Genomic DNA, 12287 nt, shown 5'->3' with positions numbered 1-12287 from the left:
CCGCCTTGCCCCCTTCCTTCTCTGCCGTCCCCTTCCTCGTCTGCCTGCCCCTGGCCTCTCCTATCCAGCCTCACCTCCTCTCCGCCTTCCCCCTTCCTCTCCTGCCTTCCCCGTCCTCTTCCCCCTTCCTCTCGCCTTCCCCCTTCCTCTCTGCCCTTCCCCTCCTCTCCGCCTTCGTCCCCCCTGCCTTTCCCTTCCCTCTCCGCCTTCCCCCTCCTCTCCGCCTTCCCCCTGCCTTCCCTTCCTCTCCGCCTTCCCCTCCTCTCCGCCTTCCCCCTGCCTCCCCCTTCCTCTCCCCCTTCCTCTCCCCCTTCCTCTCCGTCTTCCCCTCCTCTCTGCCTTCCCCCTCCTCTCTGCCTTCCCCCTCCTCTCTGCCTTCCCCTTCCTCTCTGCCTTCCCCCTGCCTTCCCCTTCCTCTCTGCCTTCCCCCTGCCTTTCCCTTCCTCTCCGCCTTCCCCCTCCTCTCCGCCTTCCCCCTGCCTTTCCCTTCCTCTCCGCCTTCCCCCTCCTCTCCGCCTTCCCCCTGCCTCCCCCTTCCTCTCCCCCTTCCTCTCCCCCTTCCTCTCCGTCTTCCCCCTCCTCTCTGCCTTCCCCTTCCTCTCTGCCTTCCCCCTGCCTTCCCCTTCCTCTCCGTCTTCCCCCTCCTCTCTGCCTTCCCCCTCCTCTCTGCCTTCCCCCTCCTCTCTGCCTTCCCCCTGCCTTCCCCTTCCTCTCTGCCTTCCCCCTCCTCTCCGCCTTCCCCCTGCCTTCCCCTTCCTCTCTGCCTTCCCCCTCCTCTCCCCCCCCCCCTCCTCTCTGCCTTCCCCATCCTCTCTGCCTTCCCCCTCCTCTCTGCCTTCCCCCTCCTCTCTGCCTTCCCCCTCCTCTCTGCCTTCCCCCTCCTCTCCGCTTTCCCCCAGCCTTCCCTGTGGCTCAGTTGGTAGAGCATGTGTTTGCAACGCCAGCATGGCGTGTGCAACGCCAGGGTTGTGGGTTCGATTCCCACGGGGGGCCAAGTATAAAAAAAAGAAATAAAATATATGAAATGTATGCATTCACTACTGTAAGTTGCTCTGGATAAGAGCGTCTGCTAAATGACAATTAAAAAAAAAAAAAAAAATCTCTCTGCCTCCCCTTCCCCTCCGCCTTCCCCCATCCTCTCTGCCTTCGCCTTCCCCTACTCCAGACAGAAGCAACCGATCCCAGTCTCAGAAGCAAGTTAGATCAGATTCTCTCCCAAGCGTTAACCCCAGACCAGACAAACACCCAGGCAACCACAGAGGCCAGCATCGAAGCCCAATCAGAGATAGGTAAATGAGATGCTCATAAATCAGAGCCTATAAGAGTTTTCAGGAGACTCCATGAGCTGTCCTATCACCTGGCTCTATTTGGATACCGAGTCCTGATGTTACATTGAGATGTGAGATTACTACTTCTTCTGGAATCTGTCACCTCTGTGTCAAAAAGCTACAGTTGATATTTTTGTATATCTCTATACAGAAGCAATACTGAAACGCCAAGTCCTCCTGCCTACCACCCACAAGTACAGCAGTTCCATTAAATGACTTGTTGTTCCTTTTATCTCTATCTTAGTGTATAGAGTCATCAAAAACCAGCCACCCCCATTCTCTCCATTGAACTGGACCACAACCCCTTCAAGTGCAAGGCTCCTGGCTGTCTGAAGTCCTTCCGGAAGGCCTCTCTCCTGCACTACCATGTCAAGTACTACCATGCAGACAGCGAACACCCCTCTGAGTGCAGCGTGCAGACCCGGGCATCAGAGAAGCAGGTTGGCTCTCAAGAGACGCCTAGGAGGAGACGCAGCATGTCAGGCTCTATACGTGAGTAGAATCACTCAAGCCCAGGGATCACCTGAGCTAAACCCAACCTCTCTGTCACATTATTAACTGGACCAGCTGTTTTATACAGCTGGTGCTGTTATATCCATGCATGGACAATAAATCAATCAGATTTGAACGAAATCACCTCTTCTATTGCACTGCTCTGCTGTATTATAGACTCGCTCCTGGGTGACAGACAGACTGCCATCGGAGTTAACCGTCCTCGTCGGAGATCACTGAGTGAGAGAAGGAAGGAGAACCAGCAAACCAACAGCGGACCCCATGATGAAAGAGAATGGGGCGTCAGTGAAACAGGTGAGGGACATTTTACACACATTTCACCATCGTTCTGGACTGAGAATATCAACTTGAGTCTTGAACTCTTTTATACACTGAGTGTACAAAACATTAAGAACACCGGCGCTTTCAATGACAGACTGACCTGGTGAAACCAGGTGAAAGCTATGATCCCTTATTGATGTCACCTGTTAAATCCACTTCAATCAGTGTAGATGAAGGGGAGCAGACAGGTTAAAGAAGGATTTTTAAGCCTTGAGACAGTTGAGACATGGATTGTGTATGTGTGCCATTCAGAGGTTGAATGGGCAAGACAAAAGATTGAAGTGCCTTTTGAACAGGGCATGGTTGTAGGTGCAACCGTTTTCTGTCAAGATCTAGTGTTGTCACGATAACCAAAATGTTACAAATGATAAGATACCAGGCCAAGTAGCACGATACCAAGTAGGATGGCAATACCACGGTATGAAAAAAATCTGTGACCTAGCACCCTGTTTGCCCCGTCCACCGGACACATGTTCACGTTGTCTAAACCTTCTCCAGAAAAACATGTCACTGAAGTTCACACTTCTACTCAATACAACACATTGAATTGAACATCACACTGTTCAGTGTATAATATACATCTGCATAGAATGGCTGATTTTGCTCATATTTGTAAAGGCCCAGCTGTGATTTGATTGGAGGAATGGCAGGAAGGAGTATACATGCATAAAGATCTGTATGTCATTGTGTCAGTCAGGGAAACACTGAATAATGATCTGTATGTCATTGTGTCAGTCAGGGAAACACTGAATAATGATCTGTATGTCATTGTGTCAGTCAGGGAAACACTGAATAATGATCTGTATGTCATTGTGTCAGTCAGGGGAAACACTGAATAATGATCTGTATGTCATTGTGTCAGTCAGGGAAACACTGAATAAAGATCTGTATGTCATTGTGTCAGTCAGGGAAACACTGAATAATGATCTGTATGTCATTGTGTCAGTCAGGGAAACACTGAATAATGATCTGTATGTCATTGTGTCAGTCAGGGAAACACTGCATAATGATCTGTATGTCATTGTGTCAGTCAGGGGAAACACTGAATAATGATCTGTATGTCATTGTGTCAGTCAGGGGAAACACTGAATAAAGATCTGTATGTCACTGTGTCAGTCAGGGAAACACTGAATAAAGATCTGTATGTCACTGTGTCAGTCAGGGAAACACTGAATAATGATCTGTATGTCACTGTGTCAGTCAGGGAAACACTGAATAATGATCTGTATGTCACTGTGTCAGTCAGGGGAAACACTGAATAAGGATCTGTATGTCACTGTGTCAGTCAGGGGAAACACTGAATAAGGATCTGTATGTCACTGTGTCAGTCAGGGAAACACTGAATAATGATCTGTATGTCACTGTGTCAGTCAGGGAAACACTGAATAATGATCTGTATGTCATTGTGTCAGTCAGGGAAACACTGAATAATGATCTGTATGTCATTGTGTCAGTCAGGGAAACACTGAATAATGATCTGTATGTCATTGTGTCAGTCAGGGAAACACTGAATAATGATCTGTATGTCATTGTGTCAGTCAGGGAAACACTGAATAATGATCAGTATGTCATTGTGTCAGTCAGGGAAACACTGAATAATGATCTGTATGTCATTGTGTCAGTCAGGGAAACACTGAATAATGATCTGTATGTCATTGTGTCAGTCAGGGGAAACACTGAATAATGATCTGTATGTCATTGTGTCAGTCAGGGAAACACTGAATAATGATCTGTATGTCACTGTGTCAGTCAGGGAAACACTGAATAATGATCTGTATGTCATTGTGTCAGTCAGGGGAAACACTGCATAATGATCTGTATGTCATTGTGTCAGTCAGGGAAACACTGAATAAAGATCTGTATGTCATTGTGTCAGTCAGGGAAACACTGCATAATGATCTGTATGTCATTGTGTCAGTCAGGGGAAACACTGAATAATGATCTGTATGTCATTGTGTCAGTCAGGGAAACACTGAATAATGATCTGTATGTCATTGTGTCAGTCAGGGAAACACTGAATAATGATCTGTATGTCACTGTGTCAGTCAGGGAAACACTGAATAATGATCTGTATGTCATTGTGTCAGTCAGGGAAACACTGAATAATGATCTGTATGTCACTGTGTCAGTCAGGGAAACACTGAATAATGATCTGTATGTCATTGTGTCAGTCAGGGAAACACTGAATAAGGATCTGTATGTCACTGTGTCAGTCAGGGGAAACACTGAATAAGGATCTGTATGTCATTGTGTCAGTCAGGGAAACACTGAATAATGATCTGTATGTCACTGTGTCAGTCAGGGAAACACTGAATAATGATCTGTATGTCACTGTGTCAGTCAGGGAAACACTGAATAATGATCTGTATGTCACTGTGTCAGTCAGGGGAAACACTGAATAAGGATCTGTATGTCATTGTGTCAGTCAGGGAAACACTGAATAATGATCTGTATGTCATTGTGTCAGTCAGGGAAACACTGAATAATGATCTGTATGTCATTGTGTCAGTCAGGGAAACACTGAATAATGATCTGTATGTCATTGTGTCAGTCAGGGGAAACACTGAATAAAGATCTGTATGTCACTGTGTCAGTCAGGGAAACACTGCATTATGATCTGTATGTCATTGTGTCAGTCAGGGAAACACTGAATAATGATCTGTATGTCACTGTGTCAGTCAGGGAAACACTGAATAAGGATCTGTATGTCACTGTGTCAGTCAGGGGAAACACTGAATAATGATCTGTATGTCATTGTGTCAGTCAGGGAAACACTGAATAATGATCTGTATGTCACTGTGTCAGTCAGGGAAACACTGAATAATGATCTGTATGTCACTGTGTCAGTCAGGGAAACACTGAATAATGATCTGTATGTCACTGTGTCAGTCAGGGAAACACTGAATAATGATCTGTATGTCATTGTGTCAGTCAGGGAAACACTGAATAAAGATCTGTATGTCACTGTGTCAGTCAGGGAAACACTGCATAATGATCTGTATGTCATTGTGTCAGTCAGGGAAACACTGCATAATGATCTGTATGTCATTGTGTCAGTCAGGGAAACACTGAATAATGATCTGTATGTCACTGTGTCAGTCAGGGAAACACTGAATAATGATCTGTATGTCATTGTGTCAGTCAGGGGAAACACTGCACCCTTTACTCTTCAGTTCTCTCTCTCTGGTAACATGGGTCATATTTTATAACTGTTTAGCCTAGAGACAAGACCTCTGGTAACATGGGTCATATTTTATAACTGTTTAGCCTAGAGACAAGACCTCTGGTAACATGGGTCATATTTTATAACTGTTTAGCCTAGAGACAAGACCTCTGGTAACATGGGTCATATTTTATAACTGTTTAGCCTAGAGACAAGACCTCTCGTAACATGGGTCATATTTTATAACTGTTTAGCCTAGAGACAAGACCTCTGGTAACATGGGTCATATTTTATAACTGTTTAGCCTAGAGACAAGACCTCTGGTAACATGGGTCATATTTTATAACTGTTTAGCCTAGAGACAAGACCTCTGGTAACATGGGTCATATTTTATAACTGTTTAGCCTAGAGACAAGACCTCTGGTAACATGGGTCATATTTTATAACTGTTTAGCCTAGAGACAAGACCTCTCGTAACATGGGTCATATTTTATAACTGTTTAGCCTAGAGACAAGACCTCTCGTAACATGGGTCATATTTTATAACTGTTTAGCCTAGAGACAAGACCTCTGGTAACATGGGTCATATTTTATAACTGTTTAGCCTAGAGACAAGACCTCTGGTAACATGGGTCATATTTTATAACTGTTTAGGCTAGAGACAAGACCTTTTCTTTGCTGTAAAGCTGCAAGCATGCATGTTGCGAAGCGTTGCTCCGCGTTCCCTCTCTGACACTCCGAGGCTGCATGACAGTGAACTAGCAAAGTCTACTCAGACTGGTCTGTGCTCTTGGTTATAACAGGCGATTAAATTATACAACGTATCAAAATTGCTCGCTTTGCGCACTGCTCCATTGTAACAAATGTACAAATCTAACAACAGAAGACCCATCAGGGTCTGAGTCTGCATCCCCGCTGACGGAGAAGCAGGTGAGTGAGGGCTGGCAGGGAATGCTGAGAGAAGCAGGTGAGTGAGGGCTGGCAGGGAATGCTGAGAGAAGCAGGTGAGTGAGGGCTGGTAGGGGATGCTGAGAGAAGCAGGTGAGTGAGGGCTGGCAGGGAATGCTGAGAGAAGCAGGTGAGTGAGGGCTGGCAGGGAATGCTGAGAGAAGCAGGTGAGTGAGGGCTGGCAGGGAATGCTGAGAGAAGCAGGTGAGTGAGGGCTGGTAGGGGATGCTGAGAGAAGCAGGTGAGTGAGGGCTGGTAGGGGGATGCTGAGAGAAGCAGGTAAGTGAGGGCTGGTAGGGAATGCTGAGAGAAGCAGGTGAGTGAGGGCTGGTAGGGAATACTGAGAGAACCAGGTGAGTGAGGGCTGGTAGGGGATGCTGAGAGAAGCAGGTGAGTGAGGGCTGGTAGGGAATGCTGAGAGAAGCAGGTGAGTGAGGGCTGGTAGGGGATGCTGAGAGAAGCAGGTGAGTGAGGGCTGGTAAGGGATGCGGCTGGCTGATTACAGCTGCCACACGTGATGTGCACATGAAAGTGAAGTGGATATCATTGGACCTGTGCATACCAGAGACTAGTGGCTGATGCTTAAATTCAACTTAAGTTAAAAACAAAACAGACTTTATATAAGTTGCTCTGGATAAGAGCATCTGCTAAATGACTAACATTTATGGAACAGTGTGTGTGGTATAGGTCTCACCATCCAGATCCTTCTCGATGAGGTCCATCCTGTGTGTGACTTGGTTTTACATGGCCTCAATGTGATCCAACAGGTTGATCTGCCACTGCTGATGCAGCACACAGTCTGGGTTTATGTCTGTGCTGGGCTCCGCCTCTTCAGTCTCTACTTCCCTCCTCACATACTGCATCTTATACAGGCCCACACCCTGGAAACAGAACATGGCTTCTTATACAGGTCCACACCCTGGAAACAGAACATGGCTTCTTATATAGGTCCACACCCTGGAAACAGAACATGACTTCTTATACAGGTCCACACCCTGGAAACAGAACATGGCTTCTTATACAGGTCCACACCCTGGAAACAGGACATGGCTTCTTATACAGGTCCACACCCTGGAAACAGAACATGGCTTCTTATACAGGTCCACACCCTGGAAACAGAACATGGCTTCTTATACAGGTCCACACCCTGGAAACAGAACATGGCTTCTTATACAGGTCCACACCCTGGAAACAGAACATGGCTTCTTCTACAGGTCCACACCCTGGAAACAGAACAGAACATGGCTTCTTATACAGGCCCACACCCTGGAAACAGAACATGGCTTCTTATACAGGTCCACACCCTGGAAACAGAACAGAACATGGCTTCTTATACAGGTCCACACCCTGGAAACAGAACATGGCTTCTTATACAGGTCCACACCCTGGAAACAGAACAGAACATGGCTTCTTATACAGGTCCACACCCTGGAAACAGAACAGAACATGGCTTCTTATACAGGTCCACACCCTGGAAACAGAACAGAACATGGCTTCTTATACAGGTCCACACCCTGGAAACAGAACATGGCTTCTTATACAGGTCCACACCCTGGAAACAGAACAGAACATGGCATCCAAGTCAAAGGGAAACAGATTTGTCATGAATCCAGCTACCGTACTTTAGTTTTCAGATAGCGTCTCTTCATCACAACGTACACCAATTCTAATGCATATATTGGATATGACACACAATCATCTTCGAGAAGGAGTACGGACCTTGTCTGGTTGTAGGGTAGTGAAGGTGAATCTTGGTCCGGTCCTGCAGCAGGGAGCTAGGGTAGAGCTTGGCTCTGTCTGGGTGCAGTGGGCCACCGTAGCGCCAGCTCCAGCAGGTCCTCAGTGCTCCTCAGGCTGTCCTGCAGCTCAGAGCCTCCCGGTGTCTCCACCACCAGCCTCTGCTCCATCGCTGGGTAGTACGCCAGAGGTGTGCTCACTGCTACCAGAGGTGGAGGGGCCCTGCTGGTCTCCATACTGCAGCTCCTACCCAGCTCCTCATCCTGCTTCCAGAGCTGGCAATTCAGATCAGAGTGTGTCTGGGTCCTGTACAGAGAGGGGTGAGGGAGAATTCACATTCATTGAAGATGGATCAGCCAAGAACCAGTCACACCCCAAATTGTGGAACATGACATTTTTAGGAAGTATTTGCAGTAACTTTGATGGTACTCACTGGAGGATGCTAATCTTAAGCATTAGGCCGTTGAGCACGTCAAAGACGTGATGCACGTTGCCCAGGAGCTGGTGAGTGCTGCCCTTACCACTGTCATCAGACCTAACACTCATCAGACCTAACACTCTTAACCACTAGACTACCTGCTTCCCTTACCACTGTTATCAGACCTAACACTCTTAACCACTAGACTACCTGCTTCCCTTACCACTGTTATCAGACCTAACACTCTTAACCACTAGACTACCTGCTTCCCTTACCACTGTTATCAGACCTAACACTCTTAACCACTAGACTACCTGCTGCCCTTACCACTGTTATCAGACCTAACACTCTTAACCACTAGACTACCTGCTGCCCTTACCACTGTTATCAGACCTAACACTCTTAACCACTAGACTACCTGCTGCCCTTACCACTGTCATCAGACCTAACACTCTTAACCACTAGACTACCTGCTGCCCTTACCACTGTTATCAGACCTAACACTCTTAACCACTAGACTACCTGCTGCCCTTACCACTGTTATCAGACCTAACACTCTTAACCACTAGACTACCTGCCACCTATACCAATGTCTGTTCCATACCACAGTCATCAGACCCTATGTGGCACAGAGATTATTCATTATAGAGATATATTTAAATGATCCAGTTGAAGGAAGATACATTTTTACATGGATGTAAGTATGATGTAACTATTATTTATTCTTGCCATGTCGTCCTCACTCGGTCTCTCCCCTTTCTCTCCCCCTCCTGCTCTTCCTGCTCTTCCTCCTCCTGCTGATCTTCCTCCTCCTCCTCCTATCCCTCTGCAGTGTTGGAGAGTAGGCTGGACTACACAGGGGAACTGGAACCTCCTGACCCGTTGACCCGATTGCCTCAGCTCAAACATCGCATCAGACAGATGGTCACAGACCTGGGCACCGTGCATCAGATGTCCCTCTGCTCCTCCAACACATGAGTTCAGCACTTCACCACAGAGACCTGGCTGGAGCAGGGCGCAGCAAGCAAGGCTACAGTACAAATGATGTGTGAGCAGGGTAGGGGAGTAACACAAACTGTCATTAATCCGTTATTAAACCAACAAAACTATTGTAATCAGATTACAGATACTTTTGAAAAACTATATTACTTCTTGGATTACTTTTAAAATCAGGAAAAAATACATTATGACACCTTTCAGTTTTCTTAATGACATTCAATTCAGCATTTTAAAAAAGGCGCAAGTTTAAGTTTGTTCCAACTGAGCAAGTCTGACCAGATGTCAGAGACCACTATGATGACACACCAAATGCATTTGATGGATCCTTTTCTGTCTTCTGTCCAAAAGTAACTGAAAGTAATCAGATTGATAATGAGTTTGGATAATCCAAAAGTTACGTAACTGATTACAATTGTGGACAGGTAACTGTAACGGATTACATTTTTGAAAGTAACCTACAGTCCCCAACCCTGTGTGTGGGTTACAAGGACAGATACGGTAACGGTATTCCTGACTGAGACACCTGCTACTACTGACGATTCGAGAATCAACAATATGAAATGTCTGGCAACCTGCATTCCTGCCACGGTGTTGCAGGATGGATAGGACAGGCTACTTTTCTGAAATGTCTGGCAACCTGCATTCCTGCCACGGTGTTGCAGGATGGATAGGACAGGCTACTTTTCTGAAATGTCTGGCAACCTGCATTCCTGCCACGGTGATGCAGGATGGATAGGACAGGCTACTTTTCTGAAATGTCTGGCAACCTGCATTCCTGCCACGGTGATGCAGGATGGATAGGACAGGCTACTTTTCTGAAATGTCTGCCAACCTGCATTCCTGCCACGGTGATGCAGGATGGATAGGACAGGCTACTTTTCTGAAATGCAAGAAAAATAAGAACAGAACATAACCATGTTCAACACGTTTAGTTTATTAATTCAACCATTTTTTAAAAACAAGCACACATAAAACTTAAAAGCCATACATGCACATGAAACTTAGGTTTTTGATTGTAAGTCAACCCCTCCTAATAATGTAGTTCTTGCAATTAAATGTAAAACATGGTTAATACTTTGTTTTTCTAACATAAATCATCTATATCCAACAGTGCTTTTTGATTGGATGGTTTTGCTGAAAGGTTAAAATAAGGTTCAAATGTAGACCGCTGTAGGCTTCTTCTTTTTTATCTACAGTTCTATTAAATGTTTGTATAACATTACACATGTTTGTTCAATGTAAGCACATAGGATTACATATGTTTCAAACGCATATTTTTGATTAGTGTTTGAATAAAATGCATTTGGAAAAAAAATGGCTTAATAATGATGTTTTAAGATCATAAATAAGGGTCACACTTTATTTGGATAGTCAGGATTTTCCATCTGTAGATACTCTACAGATAGTATGGCCATCTGTTGATAAGCAACTGCTTGCTAAGGTTAGGTTTAGAATAAGGTTAGTGTTAGAGCTAGGGGTAGGGTTAGAATAAGGTTAGTGTTAGAGCTAGGGGTAGGGTTAGAATAAGGTTAGTGTTAGAGCTAGGGGTAGGGTTAGAATAAGGTTAGTGTTAGAGCTAGGGGTAGGGTTAGAATAAGGTTAGTGTTAGAGCTAGGGGTAGGGTTAGAATAAGGTTAGTGTTAGAGCTAGGGGTAGGGTTAGAATAAGGTTAGTGTTAGAGCTAGGGGTAGGGTTAGAATAAGGTTAGTGTTAGAGCTAGGGGTAGGGTTAGAATAAGGTTAGTGTTAGAGCTAGGGGTAGGGTTAGAATAAGGTTAGTGTTAGAGCTAGGGGTAGGGTTAGTAGATGGTTAGTTGAAATGTTACTGATAGTCTGTAGAGCATCTACAGATGGACTATCCAAAAAGTCATACAAAAAAAACAAGTAATTTTTAAAGGAAGGGGAAATATTTGCAAATATTGTCCTGTCTTTTGAATGTTCAGAATGTTCTTGAGAATAGATGGTATCTTTCTATTGTCCTTTTTAATAACAAATGTTTCTTTCCTCATAGATATTGACGTAGTATAGTATACAAAGTTATTTAGAGGACATTGCCAATATTAATGCTTTTGCAAACAAACTGTATATTTTGTGAATTGTAATACTCCGTTAAGATATTTCTCTTTGATTGAAATATTTAGTTGTGATGTTTGTTTTTTTGTTTTGTTTTTTGTTCTTATTTCATGGTTTTCCATGCGGGCACTGTGCTCTTATCCTTTTATATATTGTGATTCAGAATTTAATTTATCATTTTTTTGATTGCATCTTTGTAATCAGTAAAGTAATGGTATGTATAGCACGTAGTCCATAGAGTATAGGACTGTGTCACAGTATATTTAGTACTGATATACGCAGTACATTGCCTGTGTATCCTTCCCTGGTGGGTAAAACTAGAGGATGTGTGTATATGTGTTGACTGGAGAGCAGTGGGGAAAAGCAGATGGAGCCAGCCCAGCATATGGCCCCACAGTGTGTAGTCAGAAGGCTCTGGAGTCCCTTATGCTAGTGCCACCCATATTTTTATATTGGAATTAAAGCGCAGACCTCTGCGTTTCCTTGTACCATATCAGGAATATTATTTTGGTTTCTTTCTATTGTGCATTTTCTTCATCTTTGCATGTGAAATGGGTATTTTATTTAACTAGGCAAGTCAGTTAAGAACAAATTCTAATTTACAATTATGGCCTACCCCGGCCAAACCCTAATTGTGCCCCGCTCTATGGGACTCCCAATCACGGCCTTTTGTGATACAGCCTGGAATCAAACCAGGGTCTGTAGTGATGCCTCTAGCACTGAGATGCAGTGCCTTAGACCACTGCGCCACTCTGGAGCCCCAAATTGACGTGACTTTGACCTTACCC

Source organism: Salmo trutta, chromosome 30 (assembly GCF_901001165.1).
Source record: "Salmo trutta chromosome 30, fSalTru1.1, whole genome shotgun sequence".
NCBI lineage: Eukaryota > Metazoa > Chordata > Actinopteri > Salmoniformes > Salmonidae > Salmo > Salmo trutta.
This window is presented reverse-complemented; position numbering follows the sequence as displayed.